The sequence below is a fragment of the Adiantum capillus-veneris genome, chromosome 15, assembly GCF_014529385.1.
Source record: "Adiantum capillus-veneris isolate H3 chromosome 15, ASM1452938v2, whole genome shotgun sequence".
In the NCBI taxonomy this organism is placed as follows: Eukaryota; Viridiplantae; Streptophyta; class Polypodiopsida; order Polypodiales; family Pteridaceae; genus Adiantum; species Adiantum capillus-veneris.
In genome coordinates, this window is record NC_140945.1 from 22,848,953 (window position 1) to 22,866,392 (window position 17,440).

The following is a 17,440-nucleotide window of genomic DNA, read 5'->3' on the forward strand; positions in this document are numbered from 1 at the left end:
TTTATGGCTACACATGAAACCTATTATTTTTGGTCGACATTGCTATAATGGACTTTCTAGGTAAGACGAGCATGCCACTTCAAAACATTTGACATTTATACATTTTGAAAGAAAGTTAGGAAATTTTTTAAGTGCTAAAACACGCATCAATGCCATGTCGACCGAGGGGCCTTGCCTCCATAGTAAGGCAGGTAGACGACTACAACCATGGCAACCATTTTCACATATATGACACTATGTACACTGTAGAATTTGGTCCCGAATTAAAAAAATGCATAGAAAGTGAGGGAAAAATTTAAATTTCACATTGTAAATGTGCCACAACACAACAGTTTGTGCTTAGGGTGCAAGCCATGGACCCTAGCGGTGGTTGAGCTAGGGTGGGAAAAGAGGAAAGTGCTACATAGTAAGGCATTGAGGTGTTATCCTTGTATGATACATAGTGTGATGATGCCTTGTGAACCCTCTATCCCTTTTCAGATGGGTGGTGATGCGCCACTCCTTACCTCCTTTGTCCCGACCCATGGTAGAGTAAGTGGTAGTGTGTGGTTGCATAATACCTATTATCCATGTCTACTTTGCTGGTAGAAAATTTCACCTAAGGAATCATTTGAGTGTGTGTATGAGTTATGTGATCAAGTTTATATGCTCTATACTTCGTCCTCAAAACAAGACATGTTCAACTAAAACATACAACAAGATCATAGAATACATTTAACAACCCCCCCCCCCCCCTTCTCTCTCTCTTCTCATACTCACACACACGCAAACGAGCAGAATAGACATGAACACCGACTATTTGAGATATTGAAATCTTGTCCCACTATTAATATTTAAGTAATTTTGACCATTACAAAATGAAGTTAAACATCCAACCTAGATACTCCACGACATTTGGAGGTGCCTTTTGCAAAGTGAGAACTCCTCCTAAAAACATGTTGAAAACACAACAAAATCGTCATTGGTCTCTCAAAAACAACTTTTATTCTAAGGAAAAGAAAAACTTTTATTGCAGACCCGAATTAAGGCTTACCTTCTTGTGTACGCCACAAACTTGTTTGGATCCATTCTACGCCTTAGCTCCAGCTCGTTGTCGTATTCTGAGGCCTGCGTGGACACATGTGAGAGGGCTTGCTACTGACACTTTGTTTCCATAGAAATAGCATACATTGTTACCTTAAAATTAAGTAATTTAGTTTGTTTGGCGGCTTTGCCTTCATAAAATTTGAGTACAGCACGGTCATGGGCTCGAGCTGCTTCATCTTCTGTGTCAAAGATGCCTATATTTAAAAAACAAACATATTTAGTTTGTTTGCAGTCTTTATATATTATTTAGAGAAGCGTGCAAGAAGTTGAAAGTGCCTCATACCCAAGTAAACTGATGCATGAGCGTGAGGAGGTTGAAATTGATCACCGACAGCCGAGGAGCAGATTAGTAGGACAAGCAAAAGGCACAAAAATTAGGTGTAATATAGGGCCAATAATTTAATGGGAGGCAATACTTAGCATAGTGTTAATTACTTTGTTTGCCCTTCTTCATCTTCTTCGACTCCTTGCTAATGCTTTCGCTGTTGCTGTTGGTAATCTCGGGGCCAGCTGCTTGTGCTGCATCTTCCTCATCAGGCGAGTAGTTTTGTAGCAGCTCCTTCGGCACCCACAGGGAGGCTTCAAATCTTTCTGTCAAGGGCTGCCTGCAAAATGGAAGACGAAAACGAACTGTTTAGTAAGGATTAATGAATTCGGTCGAGCCCAGAACAATATTATAAGTTACCGATGTACTCCCGCCAAGCGCCGCTTCTTCTCCCCGGTTCTTGCGGCAGGAATGGCAATTGATTCGACGGCGAGAGGTGGGACAGTCAATCGCGAACTTTCCCCAGCAGCTGGTAATTCCTCCTCCTCCGACGCCTCAATTTTGTTGGCATTAGGCTCAACGTTGTCGCCGACAGCAACTGGCACCTGGAACACAAAATGCCCACATACAAGTTATACGTCATGCAATACATTATCCATCAGCCAAAGGTTATGCTTAATCTTTCTATCATGAGCGTTTAATTACGGCAGGAGCTGATCCTGTAGTTAAATTGCCTAATCGAGCTTAATTACCGTGGGAATTTGTTTTCCCATTTGAAAATTCTGATCGAAAAACGAGGTCAGGGTCTCGGCCTGCAAGCGGATTGGCTGATTCAAATTATTACTACTATTATCATCGTTGACAATTTTAGCGAGCCTTATAATGATATTTTCTGACCTGTGCCTGCATGTGATCAAGTCTTACAGAATATATGCGATCACTGGCCACATGCTCATCCAGAGGCTGCAGCGGACCGTACGCGTCTGAATGTCTGTAAACTTGGCGCAAACTTGGCATGTCTGCAAACCTGGCGCTGAAGCTGGATGATGCTGCAGGCCAGAGCTGGTTTGAAATTTCATTACTAATGAGCCCATCGACACTATTCACCACGCCATATTCATTTGGATTGAAATTAGCAGCGCGGGTAGCTGCATTCTCCACATTAATCTGTCCCACATCATGCATATTCTCTATGTCTGCAAACTTGGCGCGCTTCCGTCCTTTCCCCTCTTCATCCGCATCATCATAATCATCATGCGACTTCTGCCCCAATGACGTGTCCACAATGCAGCGCCTGTTGATCCTGTAGCCCCTGTAAATGATCAGCATTCATGGTATAATGATCATGCCTTAATTCGGCTACTGCACTAGCTCCAATCTGAGGCACCAGGAGTTGCTAGTGATCTGCACTCTGCAGCAGATTAGCATTTGCATGATGAACTGGATAAACGAGATTCGAGTCTGGGCAGTGCGTTGAATATTGGGCTACACTAATTTCGAGCTCAGGCAGGCGCTGCTCAGGATAATTTGTACTGCTCAGCTGCGCCAGGTCTGGGGGGTATTGAGAAATTAATCCGGCTACGGTGCCCCCATACTGATCAGCCTGCACCTCAAGCTCATCTGGTAATCCGACAACACTTCCAAGCTGATGCAGCTGATGCTCGTAATTATATGACCCCTGCAGATCAATACCATTTGCATAATATTGATTATGTAAGTCAAAATCTGGGTAGTGCGTTAATCTCGGCGCTAGATCATCACTAACTCGAAGCCGATCAAGGTTCTGCTCATGGTATGGATACTGCGTTAATGCGGCATAGTCCTGTGTTGATTGAGGCAGCTGCTGAATATAATCGTCCTGTAACCCCGGCAAATTTCCAAAAAGTATATGTAGGTCGCCCTCAGTAAGAACTTCATCGTGATCATCTAATTGAGTTGTACAACTGAAGCTGTGAATAGGCGGAGCCTCGTCACGCAGCAACTGATCCTCCATCAAGCTCGATGCAGGTACTGCATTATTAATTAGAGATATGTCTTGATCAGCGTTAATTAGACCTCCATTCTGATTAGTATCATTCTGATTAATCTGCGTTTTATTCGTCAGGCCGTTGTTGACACTGGATCGATCCATGCTCAGAATCTGACTTTTGTACGTCTAGTGATGATCCCTGCACATGAATATGCTCCACACGGTTAAGAAACAGCGCGAGAGAGATTGGAGAGATTAGAGAGACCTAGAACAAACTATAATTGAGTAGCTTTTTGCACTAGGCCTATCACTTTTTTCCGAGCACTCTAAGAGCTGAGTCGCGCCCAGGGGGATTGGGGGTAGTGGGGTAAAATTAAGGGAAAATTACCAAAATACCCCTCTAATTTGTGGAAATTCCCAAAGTACCCCCATAATTTGTCATAAATTCCCAAAATGCCCTTCAAATTTTCCAAAATTCCCAAAATACCCCTGGTTGTGAGAGTAAATTTCTCCAAAAACAAAGAAATTTGTAGCTTTTCATAAGAAGATCAGTGATTGTCTACCATACAGGATGCTAAAACTAAAATCTGAGTTGGTTATATAGGCTTTGGAGATGAATTGCTTCATTATTTTTAGACATATTTTGCTTTTTTTTTGCGAGGTAGTTGGCGACAAATTACATGCGAAGCACTCAAAAGCCGATCTCAACTGTCAAACAAGAATAAAGATTAGAAAATCTTGAAGAATCCAACGAAAATAGATACAAGGGTATTTTGAGAAGTTTTGAAATTTGAGGGGTATATTGGGAATTTCCACAAACTAGAGGGGTATTTTGGTAATTTTTCCTAAAATTAACCCTACTATAAAGCGGTCAAATTACCTGGGGGGGAAAGAAATCACCCGCAGTTCTCGAACCCCCACTGTTACCTTGTGAAAGTGTAGGTGATAAGTGAATTTTATGCGCGTTTGACTGGGGCAGCCAGTTTTTCCATGCTTTCAACCTGCAGATGCTGTTCTGTGAACTTGAGTACTATATAGAAGATAGAGTGAGAGAGGAGAGAAGGAGAGAGTAGACAGAGAGATGGAGGTAGAGAAGAGAGATAGATGTGAGAGAGAAGGGAAGGGGGAGCTGACACCAAGTAGAGGGGGAAATTCGAATTCAAATTGCATACAACAACTGCTTGGGAACAATACAAAGGGGCGTTCCTTTTATAGGCTTGGATAAGCAATCTAGCCGTTGAAGGGATAAGGTATCTGTGGTGAGGTTTGAACTCCAGCTGAGGTGTAAAGTGCATTGCACTTTCCACATCCCCCCTCAAACCGAAATCATAACAGAAAGCATAGAGCATTTGTGAGGAGATCCCCCCTCAAATGCGAATACAAAATAAAACCATGTTGAAATACAATGAGTGTTGTTGAAGATGAAGCTAGGGAGCTTCCAAACCGGCTCTTGCTGAGCAAAGAATGTGTTTTTCAGGAGGAACTGCCTTGGTAAGGAAATCGACAACATTCTCTGTGGTAGAGATGTATTTGAGGTGGATGAAGTTGTCTTCTACTAGCTCCTTGATGAAGTGATACGCGAGCTTGATATGCTTTGTGCGCTCGGTAAGCTGGGGACTCTTTGCCATTGCAATTGCTGACTGATTGTTGCAATGTAGAATGATTGGCGGAGTGGCACATGGAATTGGTAGTTCTTCTAGGAGTTGGTGAAGCCACAATGCTTCACGAGCAGCAAGGGATGCTGCTATATACTCTGCCTTGGCAAATGATAGAGCAAGTGATGTCTCGCGCTTGCTTCGCCAAGAAATAGCACCTCCTACAAGAAGAAATACATGCCCAGAGATGCTATGCATATTCGGGTCTTGGGCGGCCCAGTCGGCATCAACAAAACCTTTGATTTGCAGTGGTGATGAGTGGTTCTGACTATAATACGTGAGAGAATGATGGCGAGTGTGGTGTAAGTAGTACAATGATCTCTTGGAAGCGAGACAATGGCATTTGTGACGTGCCTTCATATGGCGAGATAATACATGACCTGTAAAGCTAATGTCAAGTCTTGTGCATGATATGAGATACCTTTGCTGGCCGATAATTAAGCGAGCATAGGGAAAGCTTGACATAGAATAAGTATCATCATCATATGGTGGCATAGAAGTGAATAATTTATGTTTGACAAGTAGTGGTGGAGACAGTTGTGCACTAGAAGAGAGAAGACCATACTCACCCAATATGTCTTCAATGTATTTCCGCTGAGAAAGCTTGACAAATCTTCCATTTGGATCCCTGTTGACCTCTATGCCCAAGAAGTAGGTCATAGGGCCGTTGTCATGAATTGGAAATTCTCCTTGAACATTTCCACAACATGTGAGACATATGTCTCATCACTAGCAATGATAGGAATATCATCGACATAGACACCAATGATTGCCCATCCATGGAAGAGAGTGTGGTAGAATTAGTTCGGGTCAGAAGTGCATTGAACCCATCCCCATTTGATAAGAAAAGCATGCAGGCACTTGAACCATTGTCGTGCAGATTGCTTGAGACCGTATATAGGCTTATGTAGCTTGCATACATAGATAGTGGGATCATCACAATAGAAGTAGGGCGGTTGAGCTATATAAATGACTTCATCGAGCCATCCATGTAGAAAGGCAGTGCGAATGTCAATTTGATGAAGAGGAATGTCAAAGAAAGCGGATAATGCAACAAGTATGAGAAATGAGGTGATACCCATGACAGGAGAGTAAGTATCAGTGAAATCTGTACCATGTTGTTACGTATAGCCCTTCGCGACAAGCCTTGCTTTGTAGTGTTCGACAAAACCGTTGGGGCGATGCTTCTTCTTGAGAATCCATAGGCAACCGATGACATTGGGGTCGTCCGGCCTTGGCGTGATAGTCCAAGTTTGAGCTTCTTCATGTGCTTAAAGCTCTTCCTTCATGGCTTCAATCCATTGTTCGCCTTCGGGAGAGGCAATGGCGTCTTCAACTGAGAGTGTATTCTCTTCGAGCGGGTTGGGGATGTTGATGGAGAGGTCTTCTTCTTCTTGAAGCAAGAATGAAGCGAATGATGTTGCTTCGTAGATGGCTTCGAGAGAGCGGTGTCGAGGGCAAAGGGGAGGCGAGATCCATTCATCATCCATTGGGGCTGATCCGGAGGGTCGATTAGAGTGGTGATTAGATGCCTTGAGATCTGAGGATGAAGAGGAAATGGTGATGGGATTGATGGTGTTTCTACGAGTAGTAGAAGTAGGCGGGGTGGAGAAGGAGGATGATACGACAATAGGTGAGTGTGCCATGCTTAGAGGAGATGAATGATAAGCTAAGGGGCTGAAATGAGAGCTATTTGGTGATGTTTTTGATTGAGGTAAGGGGCTGATGTTGCTTGGAGCAGGAGATGGTGCTATGGAGCTTGAGAATTGGAGCTTATGAGTAGAGGAATGTCTTGAGACAGAGGGTTGAAATGGTGTGTGTGTGTGGCCTTCTTGGAGTGTGCTTGAGGGAGGGAAACAATGTGTGTGTATGCCAAGAATAGGTGCAAGTTGATGAGGAGCAGGTAGCGCTACTGGCTGGCGTTGGTTTATTATGCGCAAGCTGTGAGCATTGGCAGCTTGCAATTTTAAGCCTGTGGGCTTATTTGATTGAATTAATGTGTGCAAGGGTGTATTCACACCATGGTTCATTGATTTGGTAAGCTTAGTAACCGTAGGGTACTTGCCGGGTATTGTATATGGGGTAGGTAAAAGGGGCTCAGTGGTCGATGAGGGCGGAGCATCTCGAGGATGATTAAAGAGAAGAAATTCACAGAATATTACTGACCTTGAGAAAAAAAACTTATTTGTTTTTGAGTCATAAAGACGATATGCCTTAACGCCATGAGTGTCGCCGTATCCGCAGAAGATAGTGTGGATGCTCTTAAGAGAAAATTTGGGTTGAGGACTGGTGAGTAGAGGATATGCCGAGGAACCAAAGATCTTGAGATGGGTTATGTTGGGCGGGTGGTTGAACCGTAGTTGGTAAGCAGTTTTGTGTGGATTGACTGATGAGAGGACTCGATTCTGAATGTAGGTTGCGGTAGCTATGGTTTCTTCCCAGAAAGAAATAGGAAGTCGAGCGAGGGCTAGCATAGAGTGAGCAGCTTCGACTAAAGTGTGATTCTTGCGCTCGGCAATCGACTCCATTTTGTTGAGGGTGATCCGGAATTGTAAATTCCCATCGAATGCCATTTGATACACAATATTGTTGAAACTCGTTGCTTTTGTATTCCCCACCATTGTCTGTCCTTAGTGCCTTGATTTTGCAATCCAGTTGTGTCTCCACCATAGCTTTGAAAGCCTGAAATTTGATAAATGTTGCAGCTTTATCTGCAAAGAAGTAGACATGAGTGTACCTTGTATAGTCTTCGATGAAGATTAGGAAGTATTTATTGCCAGTGAGTGATTGTGTCTGCATTGGGCAGCACAAATCCGAGTGGATAAGCTCAAGAGGTTGAGCTGTATGGGACTTTGACCTTGGAAACTTGAAATGCTTAGCTTTTCCCAATACGCATGCTTCACAAAATATAATTGGTGTAATTGTGGTTGGCAAACCTACCACTAGCTCCTTGTGCTGCATATCTTTGAGCACTTGTTGCGAGACATGACCTAGCCTATAGTGCCAAGTAAGTGTCTCCTCTTGCTTAGGAGAATTGATGACTATTGAAAGTGCTTTGGCTTGGACATTGCTAGAGCCGAGAGGATACAAGCGTCCTTCCCTGGGCCAAGATATAGAGAAAGGCTTGTGATTTGTGTCAATTGTATGCAGGATGCACTTATCATGCGTGAAAGAAACTGTAATGCCCTTTGAGGTGAGCTCTCCTACTGAGATCAGATTTTGCTTTAGACCAAGTACATAGTATACCTTGTCTAAGTGAGCTATAGTGTCATTTGGTAGGGTAATGGCAACAGTGCCATATCCTTTAGCATGTTGAATGTTGCTATCCCCCATGAGGCCTTCAAGTGGGTGTTGAAGAGGAGTGTAGTGTGCAAGCCAATCAAAATGATATGTCATGTGATGTGTAGCTCCAGTGTCTAGATACCAAATAGAAGAGTTGTGATGTGGCTTAGAGGAGCTGAAGCTTGCAGCAAAAAGTTGTATAGAAGTAGGGTGTATATCACCATCATAGCTTGAAATATTAATGAAATGAGCATGAGCTTTGTGATGATAGCCTCCATTTGCTTTATGTCCGTTGAATCCTCCATCATTACCACCATGATGCTTGGTTTTGGACCTGCAGTCCTTGGCAATGTGTCCGAACTTCTGGCAGTTGTGGCATTGTACTTGACCATAAGGTGCATTTCTAGGGCAGTTAGAACCACCTTTATGCAACTGCCTTGAGTTGTTGTAATGGTGGTTAGGACCACCTTTTCTGAAATTGATATGAGTGGCTAGAGCCACTGGAGTAGAGCCATTAGACTGGTCTCTTAAAGCTTCTTCCTGATGGATTTTGGATACAAGGCCTTGCAATTGCATCTGGGACATGGCTTGAGTAGTAACAAAGGCTCTCCAGCTTGCGGGTAAAGCCGCCAGTAGAAGCATACATTGAAATTTCTCTGAAATCTCCATTCCAGAGATGAGCACTTCATCTAACAGTGGTTGCCAATTGTCAAGAAACTTGACTGCAGATTGGCCTTCTTGCATAGTATTGTTCACAAGTCTCTTGATCAGGGAGACTTGATAAACAAGATCAGTGTGCTCGTAATTGTTGTTGAAGAAATCCCAAATAGCCTTAGAGGTGGATAGAGTCCGCACCATTTGGACTTGCCTATCTTCACAATGGAATATAATCTCCATTTGAGCCGTAATATCCCTTGAATCCCATGCCGAGTGTAGCTTCGTGTCGAAGGCATACTCGTCTTCACTTGGTCTTATTTCATCTCCAGAAACAATCTTCCAGAGGCCAAGTTGCTTCAAATATAGCTCCATTCTCAGCTTCCACACATTGTAATTGTTCCCATTGAGGTTGTCAATGGTGAAGTACCTTGACTTGGTGGTTGCAACCATAGGTGACGAGGCGCTAGTCATGCTAGCCGAGTAGACCTTGGAAGTGAGAGATGAGCGTAAAAAAAATAGGCCGTTGCTTCGAGAGAAGGTTCTTAGAGTACTTAGGAGCTCAAGTTCTGAAGCTCTGATACCATGTGAACTTGAGTACTATATAGAAGATAGAGTGAGAGAGGAGAGAAGGAGAGAGTAGACAGAGAGATGGAGGTAGAGAAGAGAGAGAGATGTGAGAGAGAAGGGAAGGGGGAGCTGACACCAAGTAGAGGGGGAAATTCGAATTCAAATTGCATACAACAACTGCTTGGGAACAATACAAAGGGGAGTTCCTTTTATAGGCTTGGATAAGCAATCTAGCCGTTGTAGGGATAAGATATCTGTGGTGACGTTTGAACTCCAGCTTAGGTGTAAAGTGCATTGCACTTTCCACACCTTCTAGTCCACCTTTTCCCGCACCATCTTGGCCTTCCTCCGTGAGTTCTACATCTTGGCTGTTTCACACACTCCCGGTTGCAGCATCCGGAAGCGGACTATATACAGGACCGTGTCCATTGCACAACATCAGATAGAAGGCACATCACATTGTCGACTACAACAGTCCGCGTTATCTCTCCAGTGGCCTCTCTCAGTTGCAGAGGTATGAGAGTATTTTCCTCACAGTGAATTGTTCTGATGCATGCATAGAGGGAGCTACCTGCATCATCTTTCAAGTGACCTCTCTCAGTTGCACAGGTATGCGACACTGTTTTCCTCAGTGTGAAATGTTCTTGTGCATGCATAGTGCTCAAATTGTAGAATACGGATTGGCCATACTCAACAGTAAAAATATTGTCTGGATTACTGGCAGTTTGGAATAGTTTTGAAACAGGCTAACCGTGGAAATTGAAAGGGAGGGTACCGAGGGGCAACAAAGAGAAGAGAACATTCATGTGTAACACTATCTATGGAGTGCACTCTGTTTCATAAAAACAGAATAAGCTCACCTCTATGTCGAGTAGACAGTGGTTATGGGGTATATGAGAGAGAGAGAGAGAGTCACCCTATATGTGTGCATCTGTGTTCATTTGAAGTCCATATGTAGAAATAGGTCAAGGACTACATGACTGTTTGCCTATAAGCTCCACTCTATGTTCGGAGACATTCTCTATCACCTGGTTCAGGAGATCCAAGGCCGAGTGAGTGGATGCCGACACAACAATAACCATTTCAGTACAAACCTCTTGCATGAAAAGTACCACAAGAGAATGACACTATCTTGAAGTTGCAGGTGGCGTAATGTCGTTCAAAAACCCTTTCTCTTTTCATTCTCCCTTTCGGCCTCCAACCATTAGATCACCAGTTACCCCGTCCTTGACTACACAAAACCAATCAATGCATCCTCCCTCTGCTGTGGAGTAGCTTGGCCAGGAGCGTGCACAACGAGTGGATTTGAATCTCATGTCCCCATCATCAGATGAGGCAAGGGTGGGATTCCTCGAGTCATCGTTTCGTACTGAAAATTTCACAAACTCCATTCATCAAGCACCTTCGACTGCTTTTTCCATGCTCATCAAGCTATTGTTCTCTTCCTTATCATCAAGCTATTGTTCTCTTCCTTATCATGGGACAGGTTACTCATGGTTCTCACACTTCTTTGCCTAGAGCGGTTGTTCGCTATCATCCACATGTTGCCAATCTGGTATCCAGTATCTAAAACTCTATTGTCAACGATCACATCCCTGCAACACAAATGCCTAAAGAAGAGTCTCTCCCTAGCGAAAAGTACCACAAGAGAATGACACTATCTTGAAGTTGCAGGTGGCATAATGTTGCAGGTGGCTTGGCCAGGAACATGCACAACGAGTGGATTTGAATCTCATGTCCCCATCATCAGATGAGGCATTGTTTCGTACGGAAAATTTCACAAACTCCATTCATCAAGCACCTTCGACTGCTTTTTCCATGCATGGTTGAATGCTCATCAAGCTATTGTTCCCTTCCTTATCATGGGACAGGTTACTCATGCTTCTCACACTTCTTTGCCTGGAGCGGTTTTTCGCTATCATCCACATGTTGCCAATTTGGTCACATCCCTGCAACACAAATGCCTGAAGAAGAGTCTCTCCCTAGCGCTGTACAAGAGGTTGCGTCTCTAGCCGGTGCACCGAAGAGAGGTTGCAAGGGAGCTCGTAAAGCCACCAAAAAACAAGCATCTTCAAAAGCCAAGAAAAGTCCAACTGGTAGGTTCTTCTGGGATCTTCATGCCCAAGTCATGGAGTGCAAGAAGCACTACGATGACAAACGAAGCTCAACCGACTTGTACCAAAAGATAAAACCCATCGAGGAGCAGTGGATGGAGACTGTCGCATTGTGTGCCTCTAGAGGCTTGGGAGTCAATTGGCAGCAGGCATACAAAAAATACAAACGCCTTTCCATGGCGTATCGGGAGATCAATGATTGGGAAAGGAACACGCCTTTTGGAAAGGATTCGTATTGGACCATGACACCCGCAGAAAGAGTGTCAGAAGGTAGGCTCATTCATTGCAATTTTCCTATTGAGGTCTACGAGGTCATGGATCATTTTTTTGGGATGGACAAAGGAGTAATTAAACCCTACTGCAACTGTCATTGATACAAGCAATGGTAAGCCTATGTTTTCTTGATCAAAAACCGCTGTGGGGAATGCTCGTAACTTTTGATTTTGACCTATATATGGTTCCTGAATAGGTGCCCCAGTCACAGCACTGCAGGAAGTCCTCCAGTGTTCGACCAAACTTCTAAGACCACTTCCTTTGAGAAGACTCCAACCAATGGAGGGGTGGAAAAGAAAACAAGAAAACGGACACACACATTTGATGTTGGCCTTGCAGAGGCAATGAAGGACCTTATGCGAGGTGGGAGTTTGCAGAGGGAGGGAAGAAACAACACCATGACAAGTTGATGGAGGCACATAATTCATAGCATGAGGAACTAGCGAGTATCGAGCGACAGAACAGGGCATGGCGACGGCTTTGAACAAGATTGTAGACAAGATGTGACAGGTGCGATTTACAATCATTAACGTCTTTTTTGTAGCTATGTCGAATTCCACTTTCCTTTTTGGGTTTATCACTTAAATTGACATTTAGTACAGTAGACACATAAACAAACACTACAAGACGTCGCGCAGAAGTCGGTGCAAGTACTGACGAAATAGCGCTAATTTTTAAACTAAAAAGCGCTAAAATAAACCTCGTAAGAGACGTCGGTATCGTAGCATCAGTATGACCATCGTTATATAGGGCGTCGGAATAGGCCTTTGAATAGGCATCGGAATACTCAACATAATAAGCATCGATGTTAATATATTAAATTTCGACGCTCATTCCATTGGCCCTACCAATGGTGATACCGTCACCTGTACCGACGACCAACACCTGCAAAATGTTTTTGGGCAGAGAAGGCTGGGAACTAATGTTGTATATACTACAGCAAAAGAAAATAGCCCTCTCTGCCCAAAGGAAGAGTGCACAAGCAACTGCACTCCACCTACAAGCTGACGCTAAAGAGCGAGTGTATGGGAATTAGCAAAATTATAAGAATAACATAACTTGTTAACATAATTAAAACATGAGTCGAAAACTATATAACCATAATTTACATAGCCAGTTTTCCATACCATAACCTTTACCATAACCTGCTTGTTGTACCATAACCATCACATGATTGCTTTACCATCATAGCAAAACCATAATCATCACCCGAACCAAAACCATAACCATAACCTTGCACAACCATAGCCATAACCATAACCATAGCAAAACCATAACCATAACTTTGCACAACCATAACCATAACCATAACCATCAGATGATTGTCATACCATCATAGCAAAACCATAATCTTAAGTTGACTGTCAAACCTTAACCATAATCTGTGCCATACCATAAACATAAGTACTACAAAACTGTACATATGCAAACATTAAGTGAGTGAGAAGAACCTCATGGTAATACCTCCCAATCGAAGTCCTCTCCCTCCTCCTATAGCTGGATCAAAAGGGCCACAAGTCCATGCTTGTACCCATACTTCTCCTCTTGGCGTGTTGGAAGGCACTTCACGGAAACTTCCTGCAAAATTATGGTTTAATCATTAGATAAATCTTCAAATAACATATATATTATCAATAATTTAAAGCATACGTATAATACTTACAAACTCATCTCGAAGCGTATCGTAGCCTCCACTCCCAAGATGTGACGCTCTAGCAGATTCCAAATGTGCTCTGGCTACATCTCTCTGCTGTTCAAATCTATTGGGATTGTCTTGTGTCTCTCATGCAATCCCCGTCAACTCCTCTGCGTCCAACCATGACGGCTTGGGACTCTCGTCATTGAACTTGCCTCTGGCCTCTGATCGACGGTGTGACATTGTGGACCTCACCAAGCTCAAATCCAGGCGTTCAAGACCTGATCGTACCCCTCGCCGGCCTGTACTCTCTCTGAATGGCATCGACAATGTAATTCTTTTTCTCAAGATCGAGACTTTTCCAAATTTCCATCACAGAGTGACCAAACTAAATGGTACAGAGCTGTCGAATCCTCTATCACATTTCCTTTCTCACCCTATCTACCACAACAGCCCAATCCCTGCTCCTGTACACCTTGCTAGGATCATTCTCGTGCGATCCCCAAGGTGTACGTGGTGTGCCCATCGGTGAACTATCTACTGAAGAGAGTGGTGGACGCTCTCTCGGTGGTGTGGACGCATTGGTAGAACCACTACCACAGCAACCACCACCTCCAGAACGACGGCTACATCGTCTCGATGATGAACCACCCATTGGTGTAGAGGACACACGAGTCCTAAGCGTAGGGGGCACACTAGACTGAGGTGTGGGGCCGCTTAGTGTAGGGACCACACTAGTCTCGAGCGTAGGGTCGGTCGTAGTAGGTTGAGAGGTACCTGCACCCCAAAGGTGTTGTGCCATCGTGATCTGCTCTAGTGTGAACTGAGACAAAAACGATCCCATCTACTTGGATGACATGCCGGCCGGAGTGACTGGAAAACTAAAACTAGGAGAGTATGGCTCATTGTCATTGGCCATGGCTAATCATACAGAAACAACACCCACAAAATACGTTAGTTTACATACGGAATGCTTAATCAATACAAATAACAAATCAACGAAACTGCTCCATAGATGATCAAAATCTAAAGTGTATTGTAGACTAATAAAATGAGCTTTACAAAAGGTTTCCTAGCAAAAGTCATTAGTTAATCTCTTATCCTCTATGAGATCTGATGCACCAAAGATGTCTATCTCAATGTGTACTTCTGCATCTTCGTCATTGAACTCTACTTCTTCGTCGCTCTCCACATCAACTTCACTATTTGACACCTCATCTCTAGGTTCATATAATTTCTCAATGCTGACATCCACCTCAAAATCTAAACTTAAAGTTAGAGTTGGTCCTCCGCTTTATTCATGAATCACCTCTTCGAGCTCAACATCCAATCCTTCACACACTTGCTTGCTACGTGGAGAAACTTGAACGACATAGAGTCAGCAGGATTTAGACAGATCATTCTCATCATTTTCTGTCCATAGTGGATCGTGTATGAACACAACTTGTTCACAATGCTGTGGAAGTACGAATGTATCCCGCACATCTATCCACACCCGCCTATAGTTCACTTGAATCAATTCACTCTTGTCTTTGCGCACAGTTGCATTAGCACCACTAGTAATAACTTTGAACCACTTGACATCAAAGATAAACATATCAAACTTTCTAAAGCTAATCTTCAAGATGTCTTGGATGTAGCCAAAGTATTCAAGCTGGTCAGCTTGCCCTAACACCATTGTCGAAAGTGACTCTTCCTTCGCCAATCCGTTGCACTCTGAAGTGCTTCCCATGCGACCACAAAGCTCCATATTTGTGATACTGCAGCCACAAAATTGAAATAGACTAAAAGTTATTAAAGCAAACTAATTTTCATGTGGAGCTCGAAAAGGAAGTTGTGAAATGTACATGCCAATCGCAACCCCCTTGACATCTCCTCTTCCTCTTCAGTAATCAACACTCCACTCCTCTTTGCCTCTGAGAGTGTTGCATCTAACCACTGCCCAGTTGGAAAGTCATGCATTTCTGAAGATGGTCTAAAAACGGAAGGTTTCTAGTTGCATGGTTGCGCTTGATTTGAAGTCGATCTGTCAAACGTTGTTGCTTTTCCCCTTCGTACCACTCTAGCCACTTTTTGCATGATGTCTAAGTTGAGAAGGCAAAATCTCATAACCTTTTATCGCATTGTGATGTCCATCTTCCTAACAATGCCTTGTCCATGTGGCTCGTTGCCTGTCACCTTGACGTTGACCTCAGTAGTCCACATTCGGGGCATCTCTAGATCAATTGAGACCAAAAGTTCACTGATGAGGACAATAGACTCTTGTACAAGCCATCCTTCGGCCATGCTACCCTCAGAGCGAGCCCTTTGACGAACAAACCCCTTTAAAGTCTTCATAAATCTCTCCAAGAAGAACATTTACCTGCTATGGACCACCCCAACAACTTGGATGTACATGCATTTGGATGGTAAGAATGTTTGTTGGAAAGTACTTCTCCAGCATGCATACTGCTTCAATAGCATTTAAGCATGCTGCATTAGTGTTGTCTTCTCTTATCTCTTTTGAACTGATCCAGTGTACCAACTCACTGATTTTGTAGATTGTTCTTCTAATGTCATCTGTCAAACAACCCTTTATGACAATTGATAAGATGAATTGTAAATGTTTGTGCCAATCATGGGACTGACTCCCACAGGGTGCATGTGATGTTTGAAAATGACTTTTACGAGAGATGAAAATCTCAGTGGTATAGTCTTCTTCACTTGTTGCTCTTTTGGGCGACTCAGAACCCATTGACCTTTTGGTATAGACCACTTTCCATTGGGTTTAAGTCGAGGCCACATCTCTGGCATTCGACCCACAGCCTGCAGGTCATCTCTTTGAGCCTTGCTCTCCCTTTTTCCAGTGATAGTCTTCCAGATGATCTCCCCCACATTCATGAAGATGTGCATTGGGTTGGGCAAATGATTAATCAGCAGGTCACTCCAGTACGGGAGATCATAGAAAATAAAAATTCTTTTCATTCTAGGTGGCATCCAATATCCCCTCTCCAGTCACATGTTTTTCCAATCGCTCGCTTTTAGTGGATGCATGTCATGTTTGCATATGTTTGGTCCACGTAGCTCATGTCCTTTAGGCAAAAATCTACCATGCTCCTCATAAACTACCTTGCTCAAATGCTCAGAGCGGAGGAAGCCAAGTCGAGGACTACCTTTTGGACATGCATGATTGCCCGAGTAACTCAAGCCTGAAACATTACATATTAATATTTAAAAGCGTTGACATAGCCATGAATCACATGCGTGTGAGGGTTTTAAAGGCACTTACCTGAGTACTCACCGAACCCTGGCCAATTGTGCATGGTCCACATGAGAATGCCTTGCACATGTACATTCCGTCGTTCGATTGGTTGGGACATATCAACCACCACTACAAGAGGTACTTAATAGTAGCGACGCTCGGAGTGCGACGATCAAATGTGAAAAACCACGGCGTTGCTATAGGTGTTGCTATGCACATCGCTAAATTACAAGTAACTTAGCTATGCTCATAGCGACGCCTATAGCGACGCTGTCAGGGCTTAAAAAAATAACCGAGAGCATTCAAAAACTCAGATCTCAGATCTGAGTTTTCGGCGCGCTCTCAAGCAAGCAAGGTAGCGCGCGCTCTCCCTCTCTCTCTCTTTCTTCTTCACACACACACACACACACACGAGGAGAGGAAGGAGAGCCAGGTATGCTCTTTCCCTCTCCTCACTCTCATGTTCCCTTCCCCTCTTTCTCTCTCCCTCTCTCTCTCTCTCTCTCACACACACACACATTGTGTCTTTGAGAGATAGATAGATAGATAGATTTCATTATCGTCCACGGAGGTCAGATATGACCCATGGGATCGGAAACAAAAACATTACAATTCGGTCTTCTAAGAGAAGGCATTAGATACATATCAGTTAAGTAGTGAGGGTCCGTCAAGAGGGTGGAAAAAAGAAGCAAAAC

At 43.6% G+C, this 17,440-nt stretch overlaps 2 pseudogenes; one reads left to right on the forward strand and one right to left on the reverse strand.

Annotated features, from left to right (window-relative positions):
• Positions 1 to 833: 833 nt before the first annotated feature.
• LOC147440388 (uncharacterized) lies at positions 834 to 3,482 on the reverse strand (annotated as a pseudogene).
• A 7,959-nt stretch (positions 3,483 to 11,441) lies between these two features.
• On the forward strand, positions 11,442 to 12,278 carry LOC147440389 (uncharacterized; annotated as a pseudogene).
• The last annotated feature ends 5,162 nt before the right edge of the window (positions 12,279 to 17,440 follow it).